The sequence below is a fragment of the Micromys minutus genome, assembly GCF_963924665.1.
Source record: "Micromys minutus genome assembly, chromosome: 14".
NCBI lineage: Eukaryota > Metazoa > Chordata > Mammalia > Rodentia > Muridae > Micromys > Micromys minutus.
Genome location: NC_137983.1, coordinates 44,879,170 through 44,898,472, shown reverse-complemented (window position 1 = coordinate 44,898,472; position 19,303 = coordinate 44,879,170). Strand labels below are relative to the sequence as shown.

General features: G+C 41.4%; 1 protein-coding gene across 1 annotated transcript in view; it reads left to right on the top strand.

The window, feature by feature from the left end:
* The window catches only part of ZMAT4 (zinc finger matrin-type 4), a gene marked incomplete at both ends in the record, with an annotated part of 264,719 nt that overhangs the window by 81,754 nt on the left and 163,662 nt on the right, over positions 1-19,303 (top strand). The window lies entirely within an intron of this gene.

Genomic DNA, 19,303 nt, shown 5'->3' with positions numbered 1-19,303 from the left:
CCCTGCCAAAGCTCTGTGGAAGTATGTGTGAGCGAGCATTGTGTAGGGCCATTACCTGATCACAACAGGAACCATTCATTTTGATATGTGGCACTGTAGAGCAAAATGGACTTGCGGTCACGGATAATTTGTCTATTAGCTTTGTCTTGGTGCCAGGCACACTTAAAAGAAAAGTCTCATAGAACAGGAGATTATTCTTATTGTGAATTCATGATACAGAATGCATTTTTCTTGGAACTTGTTACTTGGTTTTACAGCCGACCTTTAAAGGCATGTTTGTGACTGCACCCATTTAAGACCTTGACAAATATTATCCTCTATATGATTTGAATAGTCATTAGAACTTTGGCAATAAGCATCAGATGCATATCATAAGGCATATGGTTGGTTTGTAGATTATTTTGCAATTTAATTGTAAATGAAAAAAATGTCATGCTTTGTTGGTGCAGTGAGTGATGGTTAACCTTTCCTTATTAAATTTCTTCTTCACATTTCAGCAGTGTGTAATCCTAGAAGGTCACTGGTTGGCATTAGCAACCTCAGAAATAAATGGTCACAGTGTCACATCCTAGAAGTGACAAATTAGTTTGCTTGATCTCTCATTATCCCTTATAGCTATTCTTGTAATAGAGAATGGAAAAATTGAAAAGACTATGCTCTGAAATGTCCTGGGCTCTTAGAAATGAACATCATCCATGTACTTTCTCTGCAGCTTCTTGTTACCAATTCTGTGGCATTTTACTGTGTGTGTGTGTGTGTGTGTGTGTGTGTCCTCATTCTCTTCCTGCGTGTGAGTTCTCTACAGCCAGTGACACAAAGGAAAATAAGGAGCTGAAGAGAGGGAGGAAGAGTAGGTATGGGGTGCTAAAGAGGGAGAAGCGAAGTTCAGTGTTTACCAGAGGATACCTGGACCTGAAGGGATGGTCAGGCTTCTTGCGAGAGTCTTGTCTTCTAGAGGTAAAATGAAATTTGTAGTCTGTGTGCACTTCAGGTGAACATCCAGAAATGACAAGGGCTCTGTGGCAAATCACTGAACCTAGATTGTTTCCTCTTCTGCTCTGTGTTACCACATGTTCCTTCCTATCTTAGTCACATGTAATATAAATGTGATTGTATGCAAAAGGGGTTCACAGAGTGTTTATAATCTTAAATATCTACTTTCCTTTTTCCCTCCTCCGTTCCTCTGTACCTCCCTCCCTACTTTCCTCCCTCCATATACCTGTCTGTCCTTTCTTCCTCCCTCCCTCCCTTCCTTCCTCCCTCCCTTCCTCCCTTTTTTCCTTCCTCTTTCTTTTTGTAATCTGAGGATTGAACCATGGGCCTGGCACCTGCTAGCCAAGCTCCCTGTCTATAAGGATGAGGTACATTCTCAGCCATATTTTCTGTTATAATAATTATTTACACATATAATCTACTGATCCATCCAGACATAGGGTGAGTTGTGATCAAGCCTGGTAGGGGTCACTGGAGGTGACAACTCTGATAAGCACTCTGGGCTCAATGAGCTTATGAAAAGTACTTGGTCTGAGAATTGTGGAGCAATTTTTCTGGGCAGTGATCTCTACATCCTTTGAAAGGTACTTAGGCATTAGTTGGGAAACAAGCTAAGAGAACAGTATTCCATGTAGATACCACAGCATAGTGGAAGTCCAATAAAGTACAGATAGAAGACGAGCATGTCTGTCACATTAGGGCACCTAGGTAGGATAGACTAGAAAATAGAAGACACACAGTGAGGACTTTAGAGGAAGGATGATGTTATTATAATTTACCTTCAACTTCTATACATGAGAACAGTATTATTGACAATAAAAGTGTACTAATGGGAGACTTGATGTACATGATTTTGGCCTCTGTTCATGACTCATTTTAGGGTAATTTTATCTTTAAGTGCAATGAAAAGTCATGGGAAAAAAGTTTAATTAGCAGACTAAATTCCAATTTGGATTTTTAATAGCTCTCTATCACAGCACACAGACAAGCCTGGAGAAGTCCTAAAAGAGGAGTTAATGAGTCTGTCCTAGCGCTTTAGGCAGACATGACTGTCTGTTGTGTGGACTGGGATAAGAGGGGTGAAGACCAGAAGGGAATATGTGGACAGAACCTGAAGCTGGCCGTCAGGTCTTTGGTGATGGCCGTCTGGTCTTCCTGATGGGTTTTGATGTTTCTGCTTCTGCCTTCTTTCCTTCTTTCCTTCCTTCTTTCTTTCCTTCCTTCCTTCCTTCCTTCCTTCCTTCCTTTCTTCCTTCCTTTCTTCCTTCCTTCCTTCCTTCTTCTCCACCTCCTCTTCTTCCTCTTCCTCCTCCTCCTTCTTCTCTCTCTCTCCCACAACAAGATGTGTTTATTTTTATTTTATGTGTATGCATGCTTGGCCATGTGTATGTTGTTTATTCCTCTTTTCTTCAAAGATTCTCAAATTGTCTAATCTTGCTGTGCCAGTTAGGTGTTTTGTGGTTTTGATGGTGGGTGGGGGTTGTCAGCTTGACCCAGTCAAAAGTCATCTAGGAGGACAGAAATTCAACTGAGGAGTTGCTCCCCTCAGTTTAGCCTGTGGGCAAGTCTGGGGGGGCATATTCTATATTGATGATTGATGTGGGGTGCCTAGCACTCTGTGAGTATTGATGCCAACCTGAGCAGATTAGCAGCACCAAAGACCCCCAAACTAGCTACTAGCCAACCAGGCCGTCAAGTACAGACAGAGATCATTGATGCCAGCTAACTCTTCTCCTAGCAACTTAGTGGAGGATAGATTTATTTCATTTGTGGTTCAGGGGATATATCCCAACATTGGTGGTAGGCATGGCAGAGGATACTGGTCACATTGTGTCTAAAATCAGGCAACAGAGAAAGGACCTGAAATTGGGCCAGGCTTCCAGACTTCAATGCCGGTCTCAGTGAGTCAGTCCTGTGAAAATCTCCACCTCTGTAACTGTCATTTTTTTCAAAACCTATTTTTAATGACAGTTCTTTAACAGGATCTCAGAGAAGTGGTCCTTTTAGAAAGACTCTTTGGAGCAACTCTCATCTGTGTTGTCTGGGAATCAGCAGCAGTTCAGTTCACAGGTCAGCAGCGACAGCTCGATCCACGTGCAAACGTCTCACGGCTACAGCAGCCGTCCAGTTCCACAGAGCTGGGAGAGCAAACAGGAATCTGCAGCCGTGGCCCTACAGCAGAGACAGCAGGCCTCAGCCTCAGTGGGAGTCTGCAGGAGGGAACAGGGAAGAATGTCAGGAGAAGTTCTAGGCTATGCCTCGCTCCTGGGAGTGTAGATCAGCCAGTGGAGACATGAGACCACCAAGTGTTGAACAGCTAGCTCTAAAGGCGAGCCTAGCTCAGTCTCTGTCATTGTCTGTCGAATCCTTTTCATACCCTCCAAACATCACGTGTCCTCAGCAGGTGTCTTGTCTTAACATGTGTGTGTGTCTTAGCTGACATTACTCTGAGACTGAGGAAAACCGTATGTAACACACCACCAGATGGTTTTTTGGTGTGTTTCTCTCTACGGAGTTCCTACAAATTCACCTCAACCATGCAGTGTAAAGTAGTCCTTTATCACGTGTGTCCTTTCACGTGCTTGCTTTAGCAGACTATCCTTTCTCCCGTGTCTGCGTCAGCAAAATGTTTCTTCATGAGCCTGCCTTAGCCTTTCACCTGTGTCCACTTCAGGAAAACACTCCTTCACATGTTTGCCTCAGCAAAACACCCTCCAACACAACTGGCTTTCCAAAGAACCCTTAAGTGTCTACTTTATACTTCCTAAAGCCCCCAAGCCCTCCTAAAATGGCATTATTGATGGGGGCAAAGTGTCCTATCCTAAGAGCCAATGGGAGACATTTCAATTCAAAGGACAATGGCAGTTGGGATGTTTTCAGACCTGCAGGCCCACCCCACCGTTCTCTGGATGAACTGATTAGATAAGGAGGTGCTGTTTTAAACCATGAGGCACTTGTTGAGTTTCTTACATTGCAGGATCCAGGAGCTCACTGAGAGGATTGGAGAGGCCAGGGTTTGGTTTAAATGACTTAACTATAGTCATCCTGACACTGGAAGATGGAGAGAAACTGATGAAAAGGTGAGGAGATTCCAGTCTACAGCTCAGAGGAACATTTTGGTTTGAGAATAGAAATTTGTCTTTAATTTGTGCTGTTGACAGCCCCTGAAGAGAGAGAAGGAGGAGGGAGGAAGCCAGAGCAGGAAGACATCCTGCATGGGACAAGCAGCAGCAGGGACATGGAGTGACAGGCAGAGAGTCGAAGGGCACAAGAAGTGGTTTGTGTGAGGGCTGCTAAGGAAAGCTTAACCGATCCACATCACGTTAATGATAGAGGGAGGATAAAGCAGAGATTTTTTTATTGGGCATTCAGTAAAATGTAGATTGGGAAGCCTGTTTTAATGTACCCAGGAGGCACACTGAGTCATGAACAATGTAAGATGCCTAGTGTCCCTTTGTTAACTCCTAGCATTGGACTTAGTGACCATGGAGACTCATATGAGGCAATACATTCTCTTATGGGAGATGCTGAGTTTGGCAGGTCTGTCTCTGAGTCAGTGGGGACATGCTGAGAGCCCAGAGCCACCGTTTATGACTGAAAGATTTTAGAGTTATTCTTGGTAACATGTAAGTGACTAATACCTGAAGTATTGTGTGTGTGTGTGTGTGTGTGTGTGTGTGTGTGTGTGTGTGTGTAAGGCACAAAGGAATCTATTCTGTAAAGTGTAATTGTGAGGGTGGGTTCTTGTTTTCCCTTTTGTTTCTATTTTTCATAGAGATTCTTAAGCTGTCCTTGAAATCAGCATTTTTCTACCTTTGTAGTCCAATCACTGGAACTGCAGATATATGCCAATGTGACTGATGCACGTGTGTGTGTGTGTGTGTGTGTGTGTGTGTGTGTGTGTGTATACATATATATATATATATGATGACCTGATTCATGTTTATTTATGCCTATATTTTTTGAGTATATGATGTGTGTGTGGGGGTGTGTACAGGTTATAGTCTGGGTATGGAGGTCAGATGACAACTTTATGGAGAGCTTTCTTTTATTTTTATGTGGGTCTGGGAATCTAACTCAGGTCTCAAGGATTACACAGCCAAAGCTCTGACCCACTGAGCCATCTCAAGAGCCTGGAAATCATGTTTTAAGACAGGTAATGAGACTTTGAAGTTTTCTTTATAGACAACAAGAAGAGAACCTAATGATACAGAATTGCAGAGTTATGGGTATTTTCTCTCTTAAAAAAATATTTCTCAATGCACTCTTTCCCCCTCCCAAACTTGCTTTTGTTTGCTTGCTTGTTTTTGCTGTTGCCTCTTTGACTTGGCTGCCAACTTCTTCCACTGACTGCACCACCAACAACTGAGTTGCATTTGACACCCCTCCCCCACAATGGCTATGGATCTGGGTCCTGGGATTCTAGCTCATCTGACCTTGCTCACCTCACCCATGACCCTTCCCTGCTGCTTCCCCCTGAGGTCAAGCCTTTGCCAACTCCAGCCTGGCAGAAAGCCTCTGCCCCTTGACCTTCATTTTAAGTCTAGTTTCCCCTTTAACCCGTTGAAAGAAAAATCTGCTGCCAGTATAGCCTTTCTTATTTAAGGGTTGATCTTAGCCCTGTCATTAGCAGACATTTCAGTGGTTCAAGCCTTAAGTCCCTCAACGTTCAATCCTGGTACCTCAGGTAGCATTGGTGGGTCATGGCAAGACCTTTAACAAGTGGGGGGGTCGTAGGAGAGCCTGAGAAAACCTGTGCTCAGGAAGGGGCTGTGGGGCCTCAGGCCAGTCTCTGTCTTTTGTTTGTTTGTTTCTTTGGTGACATAGTGAGAACAGTTTCTTCTTCTCCAGCGTCCCTGCTAATGCCATGGGGTACCTCGAGGCTCCCCAGAGATGGGTTAACGCTGGTGGACTTGAACTTCCAAAGTCCTGGAGCCTCCCAAATACTTTTTCTTTATAAATTATCTCATGAGTCTCTGTGTGGTGACATGGAGCCAAAGACTCTTCCTACGCCTCATGGTTCTCAGCCTTCCAAATGGTGCGATCCTTCAATGCAGTTCCTCGTGTTGAATGGTGAGCCCCAACCACAGTGCTGTTCTCCGTGGTGCTTCAAAACTGTAATGTCACTACTGCTGTGAATTCCAAAATGAGTATTACAGTCTGGTGGTCTTAGGCAACTCCTGAGAAAGGGTCTATGAACACCCCCTATTGGGGTCATGACCCACAGGTTGAGAAGTAGTGTCTTAGATGGTTAATTTTTCTCATGACATGAAACTTCAGTTTCTTGATGAGAATCTATTATAGTCCCTACTCGAGGGTTGCTGTTTAATGTTAGAAATTAGATGGAAATTTCAAAATACCAGTGTCAGAAATTTGCTGAAGGTTTTCATTGTGTGTGTGTGTGTGTGTGTGTGTGTGTGTGTGTTCATCCCCAGAACAAAGTGGTATCAAGAGTTGTTGTGACCATGGTGATAGTATCAAGAGTCTGCACTGGGGTGGGGTGTTGTCCCATCATTCTTGAGTTAGAGCTGAGTGTGGCCTGGTGACCACGTGAAGGACAGTGAAAGGTCTGACCCATGTCTTAGATTTTCTTAGGTCCAGTGTGATGGACCACAGGGCATACCACATTCTCTTTATCTGTGATATTTATAGAATCATAAAAAGAAATGGGCTTCATAGCAGGTCAGCAGGTGGCTCATGCCTTGGGCCCCAGTCCCTTGAATACTACACTCTCAGTTTTAAGGAGGCTGTCTTCTTTTCTGGCTGGGAACAGATCCCTTGCAGTAGTCTGAATGGAAACCCCAAGTCAGCAGTCAGTGAATCAGTCTGCTGGGCTTCCAGGATGGGGCAGGGGACATCTTGCTTCACTAGAAAATCTCAGGTCCCATCTGAGGGCATTCATGGAGTCCCCTGCTAGGAATAGCAAGCCCAGCCTGTCCTGCCGAGTCCTGAGCTCCAGGAATTCACCACAGTGAACCATGATCTACCAAACCAGACAGTCCTCGCTTTAGAACACTTACCATGAACTGTCTCATGATCTCTAACTAACATGTTTGCCCCTGTAGAAAGGAAAGCTTATTTTTTCTTTAATTAATTCTGGACAATCCTTATCTGATGTGTGACCTAGCTCTAACAGTGCCTAAATGAGGGGAGTGCTGTGATCTGCAGCCCTATAGCTAGAAATGGTCGCTTCTTTTCCAGGCCCCTTCATGGTGCTGAGGTTCTTGAGGCAGGGATCTGATGAGCCAGCTGTGGGCATACTATTGTACTCAGAATTTAAGCATGGAGAGTTGGTGTCTGGCAGACTGAGAATGAACAAGGGAGAGGCTGACTCTGGTGTTGGAGCCAGACCTGTCAGTGTGCATTGCCAGACAGCCTGGGTCACCATTGGAGGATGCTTGGTGCACACCCACAGAGAGGAGAGCTTCAGAGCAGCTGTCTGCATTTCTCCCTGACATTGTGCAACCCTCAGGCCACAGTCAAGCCAGAAGCTCTGTGTTTAGCTGTCATCCTAGGTTACTCCTTTCAAGTAAGAACTCAACAGACCCAATTAAATGTGTGTTCAAGCCATGGATTCTTATTAAGGAGAAAACCTCGATTTTTTTAAAAATTCTCTTAAAGAAGTTGGCCTTTGGTTGAAACTGAAAGCAAGTCATTATTATCCTAGTAGAAATATATTTATTTCCTTTCCTAATTTCCCTGTATTGTTTTATTCATGTTATCTGAATAGTAAAACCCAATCTGTGTGAAATCCTTAACAGTATGGTATACATTGCTAAGGAAATGTTTGTCTACAAATATACTTGCAGAGGAATAAACACTTCTGTTTATTACGAGTTTGTGCAGAGTATATTTATAAAAGCACATACCATCTTATTCAGCAGACATGGAATTACAGTGGTCAGTAATGCTGAAATGAAGAGGAGAGGGGATGGAGAAATGCTTCAGCAGCTGTGAACATGTGCAGTTGCGGTCTCTCTGTCTTATCTTCTGTGATGCTTCTGCGGCCCTAGAAGACAGAGGCAATGGCTTTTATTCTACTTTAACAATTCAGTTGCTAAAGTAGTTTTAGTGAAATTCCTATTTTTCTACTTGTTGAATGTTTATTATATAATTTACTTGACCAGTACTCTTTATTAAAAAATTAAGCTTACAATTTTCACTATATTTTTGTTTACATTTACATTTGTACAGAGACATTGGTCTATCTATCTATCATCTATCATCTATCTATCTATCTATCACCTATCTATCTATCTATCATCTATCTATCTATCTATCTATCTATCTATCTATCTATCTACCTTCCTACCTACCTATCTATCATCTATCTATCTATCTATCTATCTATCTATCTATCTATCTATCATCTGTCTGTCTGTCTATCTATCTATCTATCTATCTATCTATCTATCTATCTACCTACCTACCTACCTACCTACCTATCTATTATCTATCTATCTATCTATCTATCTATCTATCTATCTACCTACCTACCTACCTATCTATTATCTATCTATCTATCTATCTATCTATCATCTATCTATCTATTTGTCTACCTACCTACCTATCTGTCATCTATCATCATCATCTATCTACCTATGTATGTACACACACACAAACACACACATATCATCCATCTATTTATTATCTAGCTATCTATCAACTTTCTCGTATCACCTACTCTTTATCCATCATCCATCTATTTCTGAATTATTTATGCACTGATTTACCATCCATTACCAGGTTGCTGTTCAGAAAGGCAGTGACTCACATTCCCATGAAGAATGTATGAAAGCCTATATCTTACCTTATGCACACAAAACCTAGATATAATTAATCTTCTTACTTATTGTCAGTTTGATGGACAGAAAGGTAATTTCCTTATTTCATTAATGCAGATTTGGTAAGAAGCAAGGCTTAGCATGATTTCCGGTGTCTGTATCTACATTTTCTAGGTCCTCACAGCCTGTTCTATGATTGTGATTGTGCCATTTATCTCTATTGCTTATTATATTCTGTTCTTTATAGTTCATCCACAGTCCACGAAATTGTTTTAACTTTGGAAGCAAGTTTTGTGTTTGTATGTACATACACCGATGTATTTACCAAAAATTAGTGTTCTGCAAATGAAATTCTGCTAAAGGAGACAAAAATCAACTGACATAGCTTGTCCTAGATGTATAATGACTGTACTAGAGAGGTGAAAAATTAGGAGGTTATAAGAATCTACTTTCCTTGTGATATCAGTAAACATTTCTGTCCAATTGTTTCATGTTTTTAGCATTTGCACCACAACTATTAATTGTATTTGTAGAGGAGCCAGAGCACAGCCTTTATACAGAAGTCTTGGTGGAATTCTAGCCTGTGAACACAGACTGGGAAACAGAACATCTTTATGGGCACCAAACTCTTGAGACTATTCATTACTTTGTAAACACAAACAATAAACCACCGATGGTTGGTGACCACAACAAAAAGAATTTCCACATTGCCTTGCTGTTGTTACAGATAGCTTGAAATATCATTACTCTCCTGCTAGATTTTGTTATTTTATAAAGTGGGATATATGTTTCTCTACCCTTCTATTGTAAAGAATTAAATATTATGACAGTTTCATTTCCATATAATTGTTTTATGTAATACTGTGGATTGAGTTTTGTTTTCCTATAGCATTGAATGCAGCACCCAGGACCTTACACATATTTAGAATCTTAGATACCTTCCTATTGCTGTGAAGAGACACCATGACCAAGGAAATTTATAAAAGAAAACAATTAATTGGTGGCTTGGTTACAGTTTAAGAGGATGAGCCCATGACCATTGTGGTAGGAAACATAGTATGTCTCTAGAGGAATAGCTGGGCGCTTACATCAAACAAGTTGGAACTATTGGAGGCACTGAAGAGAGATAGGGGCTGGGGGAGAGGAGTAGGTCTCTCCTGCACTTCCCCCCAACAATTCCACACTCCATAAATCCTTCCAAAACCTTTCTGCCCACTAGAAATGAAGCATTCAAATACATTAGCCCACCAGGAGCCATCTTGTCTATACTACCGCACTAGGCAAACATTTTGCCTCCTCTTTGTTTTTGGAATTCAAGGGCATTCTTCTAAAAAGGTACCTTGAGTTGTTATCTTATGCTGGCAGCCCCTGAGGTGTCTGCAAATGGGTGCTAACATTATTTGAAGATTCTTTGTTCCTTGCTGAGATGCTGGGGTTCCTTTGCTCACCTCCTTTCATGGTATGCTTCCTCCACAGTATACCACTTTCTAGGACCCCTGTTCTATGTGACTAGAAGCCTTGCCTGGAAGGTTCCTAGAATTCTTTCCAACATGATATCGAGACTATTAGCATCCACCCCATGTTCCACATTAAATAAAATTTTATTATAACTATTTTAAAGAATTATTATAATTGTGTTTTCAAATCCTTGGTTATGGGAAACTAATATAATTTCCAACTGGGCGCAACTTTCTGACAACCCTTGAGCTTACTCAGGGATTTTTGCAAAGTGGAGGAATCTAACATACAAATTGTTTCTAAATGTGATGCAAGTTTTATGAGCACTAAATTTAACAATTAATGAAGTTGACATATGATACTTTTGTGTACATTTAATTAAGCATTTAGAAGTAGCAGTTTTTGTGCTTTCCATATTCTGGAGCCCCCTTTAAAAGTCTATTTTGTATGTTTTGATAACTAGACCTTTTAAGGCACTGTGTCTTTGCTTCCTGATTCAATGAATACCCTTGGGAATGAATTAATGGATTTCACTCATAGATTTTGCTGAGAGACAGGACTTACACATACTTGTGGAAAATGATGTAATCACTTGGTGCATATCACATGTGGGATGGTCATCAGATCAGAGGAAGGAACACTTTCCTCTAAAGGAGCCATTCCTGTGTAGGGATGTTGGACTCTTCTGCCTATTTTGATGTATGTCATAGGACATTGTAGAAAACGGTGTGGCCACTCTGCTGTTGGAATCTAGAACTGAAATCTAGAATGCTGTCAACTGTGTGTTGATGACTCTGTACCCATGTCTTGCTTTCCTCTGAGATTGACTTTTTAAGTTTTCACACACAAATGGGAGTTCATGCTATTTGTCTTTCTACGCCTGTGTTATTTCACACAACAATGTCTCCACTTCTATATGTATTGTTGAAAATGTCTGGATTTCATCTTCTTTTTGTCTCAACATCATTTCACTACATATGCACAGATGTGCACACATATACAAATGCAGAAATATACATGTACATGTTTTATATTTGTATTCACATATTTCTCACATTGTCCTTGTGTTGGTGAGCACCCTGGCTGATGGCACATCTTGACTTTTGTGAGGACTGCTACATAGGCACCAGATGCAGGTCTCTGTCTGATATAGTAACTTTATCTCTTTTGACTATTCGATCAGTTCAGAATCAGAAAATAATTCTGTTTCCAACATGTAAACATATCTTCTTATATTTCCCGTAATAGCTACATTGATGCACATTCTTACCAATTTTCTTTAATATCTGTGTTCTTCTTTACTATGCAGCAGGGTGGCTTTGCTATTTTCATGCACTGTGACTCCTGCCCCAGTCTCCTGTGTGCTTAGATGACAGACCCATGGCATAGTACCTGGTCTCAAATTGCATTATATTTATCCATCTTTCTTACATATCATACCCTCAAGTTGTTTTGTTAATTAATACATCCTTGGTTTCCAATGCCCATGAGAAAACCTTTTTCTCACATGCCTGGAGCCTTGGATCCATGACAATAGAACCCATTGCCTGAGCCTTATAGCTAGTCTATTTGTTACCTTCATGCAAAACTGCTTTGTGCCAGCGTCGATATCCACAGAAACCATCTGACCCTCTGATTTTCTATATTCTGCAGTCTCACTCTTCATGTTACACAGTCCACTTGCTGCTGTGTCACTGCCTCCACTTTCACAACCACAGAGACAGGTATTCCACTTCCTATCTTAAGGCTTGTGGCAGAGTCTGAACTTGCTGCTATGTGTGTTTCTGCTTCTCCAAAAAGCATAGTTGTCTTAGTCAGGGTTTCTATTCCTGCACAAACATCATGACCAAGAAGAAAGTTGGGAAGGAAAGGGTTTATTCAGCTTGCACTTCCATATTGCTATCCATCACCAAAGGAAGTCAGGACTGGAACTCAAGCAGGTCAGGAAGCAGGAGCTGACTCAGAGGCCACAAAGGGATGTTGCTTATTGGCTTGCTTCCCCTGGCTTGCTCAGCTTGATTTCCTGTAGAAACCAGGTTTACCAGCCCAGGGATGGCACACCCATAATGGGCTGGGTCCTTCTGCTTTGATCACTAGTTGAGAAAATGCCTTACAGCTGGATCTCATGAAGGCATTTTCTCAATTGAGGCTCCTTTCTTTGTGATAACTCCAGCTTGTATCAATTGACACAAAACCAGACAGTACAATTGACCCCTTGGAAACTTGACACACAAACACATCACTATTAAGTTTCAAACCTTACTTTCTTATTCATCCCCAAGATCTAAATAACCTTGAGTCCCACAGTCTTACATATTATATCTTACATATTAAAATTTCAATCCCGTTAAAATATCCAATCTCTTTTGAAATTCAAAGTCCTTTTTCAATTCAAAGTCTATTAATTATGGGCTCCACTAAAATACTTCCTTCTTTCAAGAGGGAAAAATATCAGGGCACAGTCACAATCAAAATCAAAATTAAACTCTAACCATCCAATGCCTGGGATCTACTCACAAACTTCTGGGCTCCTTCAAGGGCTTGGGTCACATCTCCATCTCTGCGCTTTGTAGCACACACCTTGTCTTTGTGGCTCCAGCTGCCTGTTCTCCACTGCCGCTGCTGTTCTTGGTGGACATCTCATGGTACTGGCATCTCCAAAGCACTCTGTCTTCTGCTGCAACTAGTCTTCACCAATAGCCTCTCATAGGCTCTCTTCATGGTGCCAAGACTCAACTCCTCTGCATGACCCCTTGAGTCCTAGGGCATTAATTGGAACTAAGGCTGCACCTTCACCAATGGCCTTCCATGGCCTCTCACAGTGCTGAGCTTCAGCTGTTCTTCTTGACCCCTAAATGCCTTCAAAACCAGTACCACCTGAACGACTCTTACACATTACCAAGTCCAGCCACAGCACGAGGTACAACCTTGGCTATCTCTGGAACACAGCCTCTTTGTGCTCTCAGGAAACACTTCTCAGAAGATTTCACCTCAGTGATACTGGTCTCTTTTTAATCACCACTAATATTCAGCTTCAGCCAACCAGCATCAATAGTTCCAGCAATGCCAGGCTTTCAATTTAGTAGTTCTTGTATCTTGTTAATCACAGCTGATTCTTCCGCCCCAGCTAACCAAAACCACAGAATCTTCACAATCAAAACAGCAACAGCCCTGACAAGAGTCTTTAATCTTCCCTCCAAAATTTCACAAGCCAGGCTTTCATCTTCTGCACTGTCTGTAACATTGTCTACCAAACTCCTATAGGACATCCCACAGAGCTCTTAATATCTCAAAGGCTCTTCTAGCTCAAAGTTCCAAAGTTCTTCCACAGTCTTCCCCAAAACATGGTCAGGTTGCTACAGGAATACCCCATTCCTGGCACCAATTTGTCTTAGTCAGGGTTTCTATTTCTGCACAAAACATCATGACCAAGAAGCAAGTTGGGGAGGGAAGGGCTTATTCAGCTGACACTTTCACATTGCTGTTCATCACCAAAGGAAGTCAGGACTTGAACTCAAGCAAGCCAGTAAGCAACATCCCTCCACAGCCTCTGCATCAGCTCCCACTTCCTGACCTGCTTGGGTTCCAGTCCTGACTTCCTTTGGTGATGAACAACAATGTGGAAGTGTGAGCTGAATAAACCCTTTCCTCCCAACTTGCTTCTTGGTCATGATGTTTTGTGCAGGAATAGAAACCTTGACTCAGACAATAGTCATTCTTCACATCTTAGCTTCTTGAGTACAAGGGAATGATTTTTCTACCCATTCCAACCCAGTGCCGACTTCTATTGCCCGTCTCCTCTGCTTTTGCCTACTACTATACCTCTTCAGTGGTTTAGGCTTACATTTATAACTTCCTGTTCTTTCAGGCCAGCCTCTAAGTCCAAGGGTACTTTTTTCTTTTCCTCATCTGTTTCCCATCCTAAACTGTACTTCTTCACGTCACTTTCCTCTCCCCTGAGCTTGTGTTTGCTGCTCCCCATCCCATGCCCTCACTGCAGTAGCACTAGTTGTAGATAAGTTAGTAACTGGCTATCAAGAGAGTATCCACTGTCCCAGGTAATTCTAGCATCAAAGCTAAACATTTTACATTCCTTGTAGCATAGACTTCTTTGTTGCAGTCACTCATAGTCTCTGCATTTAAAGAAAAAAAGCGAGGAAATAAAACAGATTAAGTAGGCTATGTGGTATCGCTTAAAAACAGTGCAGGTGGCAATTTATAAAATTCTCCACAATCTATGTAAGATTGCTGCTGGGATTATCAGTGGTTTGATCGAGGAAACGTTTTTCTTTGTGGTGCAGACAAAGTCAGTTTTTATTTATCATGAACTCTACTTACAATTTATTTGCAGTGGTGAACTTGAAACTTGAATTTGAGATTTTTCTCCTTCATTGCTAGTGATAACAGAACGTTGCTCTCCTGCTGTGCCAGGCAGCAGTGAGCTGCCACTATCAAAGGCTTAAAGACTGATGATACTCTGTGCCAAGGGTGGGCTGTACTGATGTTACACTGTTGCCAACCATGGGCTCAGAAACACCATGCACAGAGGGTAGGGCTACTTAATTGCATTATAAATTCAGCACTTTTAATGCAGCCTGTAGGGCTATTAGCCCATTAGTAAGATGAGCAGACTGGAACTAACCTCAGACTTCACTCCCTCTGCTGGGTACCCATGTCATTCATCCTCTATGGGTGTGGCCTCTGGCCTCTGGGAAAATGGCCAGGGTTGGGGCTGACAGCTGGTGACTAGAACCAGTGAGACCTCTTGGTCCTTTGCCCAAGTCCTTGGCTTTATCCCTTCTCTTTTGGTGCTTTTTGGTCACTACACTGATCCCTGTCACCACCCTATTAACTTTCAGATGTCCTTCCTGCTTCCAGACCCATGTATGCAAATGCTTCATGATCTCTCCGTCTGGAAGTTCCATAGCATGATACGCATCTAACCAAAGCTAAACCTGTGCTCAGTATTTCTAGTCCTGGTAACTGGGAGCCCTCGCAGACACTGTGGTAACTGGGTGCCCTCAAAGATACTCTGGAGTTCAGCCATATTTTCACTTCATAAGCTAGTCCTTTCTGTTCTATCTGATAACTTCTCTGGCCCATTTTATTTAAAAAATTCTATTTGAGAATTTTAAACAATATATTTTTATCATAGTCAACTTTCTTCCTCCCCTAAACTCCTTCCAGATCTACCTCTACTTCCCAACACCCCCAAAACTTCATGTGCTCTTTTTCTCACTGCTTTGGAAAAAAGTCCAATTTTGTTACCCATTTATTACTGGAACATTGTCAACAGGGGCCAATGCACCTCCTCCTGGCCCTTGAGCTATGACCTCTCAGTAGCTGCTTCCTTAGAGACTGGAACATGTGAACCCTCCATGTTAGAGTGTTGAATGTTGATTGAAGCATTCCCTTTGACTGTACCCTTCCTGTTGTGATGAATAATTTTGATTGTTACCCGAAGTGGATTAAGAAATGTCAAAGAGATTAGCGAAGTACACCCCTGGCTGTACCCCTGAGGGGATTTCCATACACAGTTTCATCAGGAGGGATCTAATCTAGTGAATAGACCAATCCACGATGCATTCATAATGTTGAGAAGTGAAGAGTGAAGGGTGGGGTCTGGATGGAGGAAGGGTGCCAGGGGGCCATGTCTGTGGAGGGCTGTATCTTGTTTCCATACCTTTCTATAGGACCCCTGTCTTTCAAAAAGTTAAGGGCTCCCTTTGTCACTCCCACCAACCAACTCATGATGTTCTGCCCAAGTACATGTAGCCAAAGGACCATGGACTGAACTCTGAGATACTCAGTTCAGATAAATAACTCACTGCATTAAATTTTTATTTTCCTGTTAGGTGTTTTGTCAAGAAAAAGAATTTGTTCTCCTAATTTGTTTCTCTTCATTCTGACCCACCTTACAGAGGAACTGTCTAAATTGCAAAAGCCATCTCTCTACAAGCTTCATCTTGCTCCAGCAATCCCTGCAGGGCTGCGCCATTCTCCTTTGTCTGCTTGCCTGCCTTTTCTATAGCTTACAATGTATCTATTATTTGCAACTGTGCTTTTTGTTTTTCTCTGACTCCCAGTGCCCCAGGACCAACCGTCCTGCCTTTCATATTTGTATTGCCTTCCTCACGGTGGCTGTTGACAAATACTAACCCAGTAAATGTTGTTCACAATAATTTACTGCTGACTGATGGAGAAAGAGCAGTTCCAACAATAGAGAGGTTCTGGGTCACGGGCTCATTGAGAGAAAGCACCTGACCTCAGTGGGTGCGAGTTGCTCTTCCTTCATCATGGTTGGAGTACTGTGCTCAGCAGGACTCCCTCTCCCACTTCATTCATAATTTGTTTTTTATGGTGGGCTGTTTGCAGCAGGCTAGCCAAGGTCAGAGAATCACAATTGTTTTTTAAACTACCCTCATATGTTTTCTTGACGCAGCCTAGCTCAGTGCTATGTGAGGACCATGTCATGCACTAGCATCATGTTTTGCAAACTGTGTGATTATGGGCTATGGGACGTTCTCTCCTCTGTGAATAGAGGCAGACAAGTGGGTGCAACAGAAATCAGGTTTTCTAGTGAGCTGACTCCCAGGAGCTACCTCTCAACCATTTTATCTACTGTCTAACTCATATTCTCTATTTAAGTAATGTTTTAACATGGCCTATTCTGGGCTGGTATCTTTTTCAAATAACTGGCTGTTATGCTTATGCAGAGAAAAAAATATTGAGCCATTTTGATGGAAATCTTATGAAATGTGTAAGGACAGTGTCTTGTTCTCAGTAATCAAAAGATACCGATTTTCTATCTTGTCTCACTAAGGTCATCTCTTTTGTTGCTTATCTAACAAGCATTTATTAAACTCCAGCTACATACCAGATACGGTGTGCATTTGGTTTCTTCATTTTCAGATTTGTCACCATGGAGCTCACTTGATACAACTTGGTTGTTTTGCTGCTAGCTTTTAAATTTGTAGTTTTGAGTGATGGTGAGTTAGAATTTGTGCCTAGGGCATCAGATTCAATGAGAAATTCAAGTTCTCACCAGTTTGGTCAGATAAATGCTGAGTCACTATGTCTCAGAGTAACCCTTTAGTCTCTACCTATGGGAATCCTTCCAAGAAAATAAAGAGATTTTGTTCTTCAAAAGTCAAACTCTATGGGTTCTGTAATCTTTTGGTTACAATGGCTACTGATTTTGTTGTATTGTCTGAAATAAAAATTATGTATTGTGCATGTGTGTGTGTGTGTGTGTGTGTGTGTGTGTGTGTGTGTACTAGTATCTTTGTCAATCACTATTACTAAATTACAAAGTCTTGGTCTCTTGCTATATCACTTTAACCATGCTGGCTGGCCAGTGAAGCTACTGATCCTCCTCCTGGTTTTTCTTCCTGAGTGCTGGGATACCTGTACATACTGCCTGATGCTTTTACAGGGAAGCTTTAGCACCATTTGGTAGGAGGAGGCTCCTAAACTTTGCCTTACATTGTGCAGTACAATATTTTACAAGTGAAAATTATCTCATCTAAAATGCCCAAAGCATATCTGCTGAAAAATAAATTCACTTTCATGTTTATTGGCTAATTGGTGCTGCAAATAATGACATCCAGCAGAGTGCTAAGCTCTGTCCTAGGCATCAGTGCAGGTATAGGTAAGGTTCTCTTGAAGCTACAGGCAAGGTTATCTTGCAGCTATAGGCAGGGTTTCTTTCCTCCTCTGTAAACTTTGTATTTGAGTGATTCTTATACTTTGGGTGATGTTTATTGTGATCTGTTTATTGTACAAACTTGCCTTTTTGGCAAACTCTGTGTCTGAGGGATACTTATACCTACAGCATTCAACTGTCTGTACATCTGAGAAATAAAAGTGAGAAAACCCAGAAGACCAGATGCTGCATGTATCAACTCTTGAACTTAAATTTTAGTGCTATGCTCCTAACGTGATAAACAGCAGTAATATTTTGTAAAGTTGGCTCTTAATTTATTATTTAAATATACCCGAGACTTACAATGTCTGAAATATGAACATCTGGGATTCTTATTAAAGATTAAATTAGTAATTGTTATGTTATAAATTTTTGAGCATAGTATTATTTAAGTAAGTACATTGAACAACCAAAAACAAGGGAATATCAGAGCTTTATGTTATAGTTTCTCAGTAAAAAAAACTGTATTTTATTACTCCAAATTATTACTCTAAAATTTGCAAAAATCAGCCTCTATTTATTGCTAAGTATATTATGGCAATTAAATGTGTATTTCATTAAAATTTTTATGATAGTTCTAGAAACTTTTATATAAACTGATAGTTGCTTTAAAGAGTCATCTTATTAGTAACAAGAGATAGTGGGTTTCCTTGTGGCATTTTCATACATGCATATAATGTACTTGAGTCATAGTCTTTGGGTCTTTTGCTCTGGCCTTTTACTCATTCTCCATTTTTTTCTGATGCTAAAGGTCTTGCTCTGAACTTCCCACTCAGTGTTGCCTGTTCCCTACTGAAATCATCATCTTATACAGATATATTACTTCTTTGCCCCTAGTGCTATCAGTTAGGTTTCAAATGAAAGAATTGTAACATTCCCAGTTTCCCTGTATTAGACATGCAAGCCCAGAGCCAAAGTTTACCACTGTTAGCCACTGCAAAGTGTGCTGTGTCCTAGCACAATGAGACCTTTATAACAGCTCTGTAACAATCAATCATTTTACTTGCCCTACCAAATGCTTCTCTAATCCCAGGGATCCTGCCTGCAAGTATAGAGATCTCTCAATGGCAGCAATCAGAATACACTTCTACCTACAGTGACTATTCTCTTGTTACTTCATGGAATTCACAAGATGTGCATTGCATGTGATCATATCTGCCCTCCAAGAGAAGCAATATTTGGTTTCCTTGACAACCAAATACAAGAATAGGCCATGGGTTTTCATAGTAGTCAGCAGTCCCTCCTTACCGAAGAACTGACAAGAACTCTTCACTAGAAACTCTGGGGAAATTGCATCTGAACTGATTTTATTCACTACTGCTCTGTAATTTCCATGCTCTTTAAAAATGTAAACCAATTTTGA